Genomic DNA, 7969 nt, shown 5'->3' with positions numbered 1-7969 from the left:
GAGAGAGAATCCCAAGCAGGCTCTGGGCTGTCAGCCCAGGGACCCATGTGGGACCTGAACTCACGAACTGTGAGATCATGACCTGAACCAAAGTCAGATGCTTAGCCAACTAAGCCACGCAGGCGCCCCTAGCTTTGAATATCTTAATGCACTGCCTCGTGGTCTCCAACATTTATGAGGAGAAATGTGAAGACAAAAATCTCCTTTTTTCTTTTTAAGAATCCCTTGTGTGTGATGATTCACTTATCCTTTGTTGCTTTCCAGACCCTCTCTTTGTCTTTGTCTTTTGAAAGGTTAATTATAGCGTGTCTTTGTATGGGTCTTTTAGAGTTTTTCTTACTTGGAATTTGTTGGCCTTCTTGGATATTTATACGCATGTCTTTCATCACATTTAGGATGTTTTCAGCCATTATTTCTTAAAATATTCTTTCTTCCCCTTTCTCTCTCTCTTCTCCCTCTGGGACTCTCACAGTGCAAATGTGCCATTTGATTGTGTTCCATAGGTTCCTTAGGCTTTGTTCATTTTTATCAATCTTTTTTTCCCCTTTCTGTTTCTACTTGAAAATTTCCATTGACCTGTCCTCAAGCTTGCTGATTCTTCTCCCTGCTCCAATCTGCTTTTGAATTCTTCTAGTAAATTTTTCATTTGTGTTATTTCAGTTTTCAGTTCCAAAATTCCTTTATGGTTTCTTTTTAGGTTTCCATGTTTTTACCAACACTTCCATTTTATTCATATGGTATTTTCTCAACTTTATCAACTTTTTCCTTTAGTTCTTTGAGCATCTTTAACTTGCTTTTGTCTTTGTCTAGTATATCTCTCTTATGGTCTTTCTTGGGGAAAGTTTCTTTTGATTATACTTTTCTTCTTAGCATGGGTTGTACTTTCTTGTTTCTTCATATGCCTCATGTTTGTTGTTGTTGTTGAAAAGTGGATACCTAATTTAATAATGTGGTGACTCTGGAAGTCAGATTTCCGCTCTTCCCCAGAGTTTGTTGCTCTTTGCTATTGTTTTGATTAATTAATTAGTTAATTAATTGTCTTAGGCTGTCTCTGTGCCAAGAGTCAGCCTGATGCGTAAACTTAAGGTCGTCTCAGATCATTACTGGGCCTTTCTTGGGTATGCACAGCCACTTTCTATTTCCCCCATCTATGTGGTTATTTTTTAATGCACATTTTTAATTCAAGTTTTTTTCCGCAAGAAGGGAAAAAAAGAGAATAATAAAAATGGGTAAAAAGTGTGCCAACCCATTAAATCCATGTCTGCACCTCTGTGATCAGAAACAGCAATCAGCAATGAGAACATAGATGCCCAATATTTGGAAGACACAGTCCTTTTCACCCATGCTTACTTCTGTTTCAGGAAAACATACATGGCTGCCTGCCATATGGCTGGGGTGGGCAATGGGTGGTTGCTAATGTGCTAAGAGCTGAAATTGTTAACCAAAGTTTATTGTCTCAGCCTTTCCCTTACAACTGCAAGCCTCCAAAACACCAGAGTTCCAAAATGGCTACATCAGAAAGATTGTGCCATTGCAGTTGTTATCTGGGTCGGGAGACAGATTCCTGATGTTTCCTACTCTGCTGTCTTTCCAGAACTCAGAACACTACAGAATTTTTAGAACAATTTGCAAAATGATCTTCATTTGGGCCTTGTTCTTTTCCACATTTATTTGATTCTTAGTCTTGATTTTATACCATTTAAGTCTTAAAGTTCTACTCAGATTTTATGAAATAATTTGGACTTCTTGTTTGGCCCCCAACAATCCCCTAAGATATTCACTATAGAACAGTAGTGAATCCACAAGGCCAGGAATCCTGGATTGGAATCATAGGTCAGCCATTTGCTGGCTTTGAGATCTTGACAGATTCATCTGATATCTCAGAGTTTTATCCTTCTCATCAATGAAATTGGTTTGGCTTAGAGAGATTTGTTGTGAAGATTAAATTGTAAAATCAGTTAAATTGCCTTAGCACAGTGTAAGAAACATGGTAAACTTTAATGCCTGCTAGTCTTAATTATTATTTTATCAGTTTTATTATTTTAATTGCCATATCTGACTATTTTCATTTTCAGCCAACGCCTTAACCTTTTCCCACCCTGTCAGGCCCTTACATCAGCCCTGCTGGAAACCTGTGCGAGGGCTCACCTCCTTCCCTGGTGATGTGCACATTCAGCAGTTACCTCCTAACATATGATCAAATGACAACTATCCGTTAGGGTCCCATTCTCAGAAAGTTCTCTTCAAGTGCCATTTTACATTAAATATTGAAGACCTTATCATCTTTAAACCACTTCTGCATGTGTACATATGTTTTATGCTTTCTCATTTAATATATGCAAACCATTTAAGGTAAGATTTTTAAAAATTATATAGATGAACTAAATTTCAATAGCACTAAATAACCTATGTGGACTAAGCATTTGAACCAATTCTTGGTAGCTCTGTGGACTAGTGCTTTATAGTACATCATAAAGTATAATGAGTGAGACCCGAGGCCCAGGGAGGGGAGGCAGAGGCTGTGATATGCTCCTTTGAAAAGCCCTGAGAAGGAGCTGTGGACAACTGAACACCTTGGCTGAAGGCCAGGTCTTCTTGTAGAAAATGGAGAATTTCTTAGGGAGATGGGCATTTCATAAAATCTCAGACAGTAACAATATATGCAAATAATACAAAGCAGTTCTTAAGGGTATAGGCTAAATGGAGGGGAGTTCTAGATTAATCTATTATGTATTATTTGGTTTGATCTTCAAACACCATTTAGACTCTCAAAAACTCAGTGCCATGCCTGTATAACTAGGTTATTAGTAGAACCTATCACATAAGAATATTTTGAGAGTCAAGTGAGTTAATGCATATAAATCATTTAGTACAGAATCTGATACACAGTAAACACCAAAGCTATTATCACTTAGCTCCTGTTAATTAAACATACAAATACTAAATGTATAATAATATGTTGAGAGTTCTGGTATTTGACTGTCATTGTTATTTTGAAATTAACAGTTTTAAGAGTAAATATTTTATATTTTTATTTTATTAAATATTAATGATTTTGTCTTAAGGGTATTCTAGAAATCTTTTTTCTCTTTCTGATTGGAAAGTATTTGCTTATCTCATGATGTGAATCTATTAATTTATGAGCCCTATTTCCAGAAAATGAGCATCTTTGGGTAATACGGTATTTGAAATTCCTGTTCCATCTGTGTGTATACACGTGTAATTTCTAAATAAATAGCTTTTGCTTATTCTCATTGGTGTGCGTGAGGTTGCTAGGGCTGCTGTAACAAAGTGCTGTAAATTGAGTGGCTTAAACAATGGGAGTTGTTGCTTCATAGTTCTGGAGTCTAGAAGTTGGAGATCAAGGTATTGACATTGCCATGTTCTTTTTTGTGGGCCTAAGGAAGGATCTGTTCTTGACTTCCTTCCATGCTCTCTGGTGGTTTTCTGGCAATCTTTGGTCTTCCTCAACTTGTAGGCATATCACTGTGCTCTTTCTCTTCATGCTCACACGGCATTCTCTCATGTGCATGGCTATGTCTACAATTCTCCTTTTTATAGAGACACTGGTCATATTGAAGTAGGGACCCATCCTGCAATGGTATGATTTAATCTTAACTAATTATATCTAAAATAACCCTATTTCCAAATAAGTCCATACTCTGTAGTAATTGGAATTTAGAACTTCAATATATGAATTTGGGGGATAAAATCCAACCCATACAGGTGGTTTTTCTTTATTTCATATATTGCCATGTGTGCATGCACACACATACACACACACATTCATATCCTTACCATCACATTGCAGTCTACCAGACTAAATTCCCTAAAAGTGATGCTCTGCCTTATTCAGGAATGACTACAATTCCAGCCCACCGGTACCTAGTGGTTTATCTAGCAGATAGTTCCAATGCAGTGAATATTGTTGTGAATACACAAAAATCTAGAGAGGATAGGAGGTATGAAGAACAGATATGAATAGGTCCAAGCATGATAGAGAAATATGTGGAGAATAAATAATTGTACCTGTGTAGTTTGGGCAATTGTAGCTACGGGTGACAGTGTTGCTGCACTTATTTGTGACCGGTAGGGTGGGTCCTAAACACACACACACACAGAACATAAGAAAGTTGTCAGGGAGGATCCCTATGCCCCACACCCCCTGTCTCTTCTGTTCTGTGTTAAGTCCATACTGGATGGAAGGATACGAAGCAGCCTTATGACTATTACCCAGTTAGATTTAATCCAGTTTGGAACCAACTGATGATCAGGTCAGCTACTTGGTGGTGTACCTGGAGAAGCCTGTCTCTCTGAACTGCTCATTCAACATATGTGTGTCATTTCATCCTCCCTGACAAACATAACTGCCGCTGTGGGCTTGGTCTAGGCTTTCACTCTCATTTTGTATTTGGGAACTGTGTTCTATCAGGAATTCTTAACCCTCTCTTTATAAAGTCAAAGATTTATTTATCAGAGATTTTCAAGGAACTCCTTTCTCAAGTAAGTCATATTTGCAATGTTGTAGCACACCTACTTGGGCCAGTTATATTTAACAGTTTGTGCCTTTGTTTTCTGAGATTTAAAATGTCAGGAGTTGGCTGTACAAACTTGGCATTATTCTGGTTCAACATTTCCATGAGCTTAGGGCAATCACTACAACAAATGCACCTTGCAACTCAAGCCAAGAATTTAACCACGTCTTTCATTGAAAAACTATACACTTACATCACTATTTTAAATGATCAAGCATTTTCAATAGTTACTGTTGCAAAGTTTTTTAATGTTTATTCATTTTTTTAATGTTTATTTATTTTTGAGAGAGAGAGAGAGAGCAGAGGAGGGGCAGATAGAGAGGGAGACACAGAATCCGAAGCAGGCTCCAGGCTCCAAGCTATCAGCACAGAGCCTGACGCGGGGCTCGAACTCACGAACCGCAAGATCATGACCTGAGTTGAAGCCGGATGCTTAACGACTGAGCCACCCAAGCTCCCCTGTTTATTTATTTTTTGAGAGAGAGAAAGAGAGAGAGAGAGAGAGAGAGAGAAAACATGAGTGGGGGAGGGGCAGAAAGAGAGAATCGGAAGCAGACTCTAGGCTCTAAGCTGTCAGCACAGAGCCTGACGTGGGGCTCAAACCCAAGAACTGTGAGATCATGACCTGAGCTGAAGTCGGGTGCTTAACTGACGGAGCCACCCAAGTGCCCCGGTACTTAGTGTTTTAATCAACTCTCATGCAGGTCTATAAAGAACTATGAAAAGGAAGAGAAATACAATAGCAACTGAATATCCTCACTGTATTCTGGTCATTTGGTATATCTTTTGGTATATATTATCTTATTTATCCATTAAAACAACCGGGCAAAATAAGTGTTGTTTGACCTCAGTTACTAGAGCAAGAAACTGAGTGTCAGGACAAACTAATGACCCATGGCAGATATGGGATTAAAATCTACAACTAAAAGCCATTTAAGCTTCTTGTGTTATATCATGCTTAGGAGTCTTTTTGTTCTGAGTTTGGATCCAGCCTATGGTGGATGTTGTTCAACCCAGGTCAAATGTAAGTGAACTGATATAATTTTAGAGTACATTTTAATAAAGTACCACAGCCAAGATCTGTATTCTTCTCCTAATTAATATAAGAACAAGTCAATGTCTTTTGCTAACAGCACTAAATGTAGCATAGCTTTTACTGTATCAAGGTAAAATGATGTTGGAAAGGATTGTCTTCAAAATCTTCAAATAAAGAAAATGGTTTGTTTTCCTCCTCATGGCCAGTGCTGAAATCAGACCTATTAACAACAGGAACAAAAAAGCTAACAACCTAGTTTTAGGAAACACTATACTCCTTAGACTGTGTTTATGAGAACAGATGTGTTTGGAGAGGATAAAGTAACCCAGTTTCATTTCTGACATGACACAAATATGTCACTCTCAACTTGGGCGCTTGGATCCAGTGTTTGAGAAGCATTTAGTTCTTTGTTGTTGTTGTTGTTGTTGTTGGGTTGTATAAAAGCAAAGGGCCTTGATTTATGGCCTGGTGCAAACACAGAGAAATGGAGGAGGCAGATTGTCAAGAGGGAAAGTTGTTGGAGAAGATGGCGCCTGACAGCGAGAGGCTGGCCAGGACAGGCAGGTGCTATATCTACACGAGGCCACCATGGAGAGGTAACTGTAAACTCGGTTCTAAGTGGCTCATTTTCCATTTGTATAAAAAAAATAAGACAAAAACTTGTCATGTTGTCAGGGGCTGTCTAGACCCTGAACATGGGGAATGAGTGAGGCTCGGAAGGAACCCACTGAGTGCCCTGGAGGTCTTTGCTGACCAGGGTGCTTCCGGGACGCACTCTGCCTCCTGGCTGAGAGCACTGGTCTTTCAGCTGAGTCATCTGCCTCCTCCCCCCCTGAGCTCTGACTCTTGTGATTCTGACCTTTCTCTGCGTTTGTCAAAATAATGAGGTCAGAACCATATGAGGCAGAATCTTGGCTCCTCCCCTTCCAAGTTATACGAGCTTGGGTAAGTCACATAACGCCGCTAACTTTAGTTTCCATGTCAGTGAAACAGGCATAATAACAGCAACCAAGTCTTATTATTAATTGACTCAGTACATTAAAATACTTACAAGCTTCATTGATTGCAATCCTCGAACCAAAGATATTTTTGATGACAGTGTAATGCCTGCCAGAGTCCGAAGGCAGAGTGAAACCCTCTGCTGGATGACGAGCTACTGGGGAAAATCACATACCCATCCTCAACAGCTTCACTTTAAACCTGTAGTAAAGTCAAAATGGGCATTTGATATATGGCATTGTCTGTGTTTTTCTGGAAGGATCGTCTTTTATTAGCAGGAAATAAATATTGTATAACATCCGTCTTCGTAAGAATGACATACCATATTCCTTCCACCCCCACTCTTAAGTATGACGCTGTTCACATGGCACTGAGAGGGAAAAAATCTGACAAAAACAAACTACCTTGGGGCACCTGGGTGGCTCAGTCAGTCAGGTGTCTGAATCTTGATATTTGCTCAGGTTATGATCTCACCGTCCTGGGATTAAGCCCTGGTTGGCCTCTTTACTGACAGCAAGGACCCTGCTTGGGATTCTCTTTCTCTCTCTCTCTCTGCCCTTCCTCCTCTTGTGTTTTTCCCCCTTTCTCAAAATAAAGAAAGAAAGAAAGTTAAAAAAAATACCTCATTTTCCCATTACCCATCAGTAGTCTCACATCTACTGAGCTTTACCTTTTTAGCCCCTAGACAAAAAAGGAATGATCTCTTTCCCTCTCAGAGGTCAGTGCCCGCAACACCTAGGGCTCGAGCCTCATCCCTTCTTGCTGTGCTTGTTTATCCTGTTTCTCCTGAAATATAAGCATCCATCTTTATGCTGAATCATTTCCATTAGCACATAGATATGTTCTGGCACATTCTCAGTCTAAAATAAAACAAACAAACAAACATACAAACAATTCTGTTTTCCACCTCTCTTTTTCATTTGTTATTCCTGCCTTTTCTGCTTCAGATCCACAGAAATAGTCTCAAGCATGGTTTATCTTCATACTTTCCACGTCCTGCCGAACCCTCTCTAGCACACTTCCTCCCCCGCTACCCCATCATTTCTCTAAGCAGCAAATACATAGGCCAAATCCATGCTGGGCTTTGGTGCTGCAGCAGTGAGTAAGAGACACGTCAATTTTCTCTTCGTGGTACTTACATTGTCTAGTTTTTAAAAAGACGAAAACAAGTGATCGCATAAATTACAGAAGATACCAACAGAGAGAAACTGGTAAGTGATATGAATAATAATTGAGGTTCATCTGGGCAAACCTGAAGGGCCTGTGGAAAAAGCTCAGGATCCTCATGGCAAGGAAAAGTAAGACTCGTGAGTTAGGTTCCAGGTCTTTGTGGAAGGTTAGGGCAGACCCTGTCGATAGTGTGGGTCTTTTGAAAAGCAGGACATATTAATTTCACAGT

At 39.5% G+C, this 7969-nt stretch overlaps 1 long non-coding RNA gene across 1 annotated transcript in view; it reads right to left on the bottom strand.

The window, feature by feature from the left end:
• Window positions 1–346: 346 nt before the first annotated feature.
• LOC123596727 overlaps window positions 347–7969 on the bottom strand; it is a 28324-nt gene continuing 20701 nt past the window's right edge. The window contains exon 4 of the long non-coding RNA XR_006711828.1: window positions 347–463. This is a non-coding gene — a long non-coding RNA (uncharacterized LOC123596727). The remainder of the gene's footprint in view (window positions 464–7969) is intronic.

Source organism: Leopardus geoffroyi, chromosome C1 (assembly GCF_018350155.1).
Source record: "Leopardus geoffroyi isolate Oge1 chromosome C1, O.geoffroyi_Oge1_pat1.0, whole genome shotgun sequence".
Lineage (NCBI taxonomy): Eukaryota > Metazoa > Chordata > Mammalia > Carnivora > Felidae > Leopardus > Leopardus geoffroyi.
Note: the sequence above shows the minus strand (reverse complement) of the source record. Positions and strands in the feature narration are given on the sequence as shown.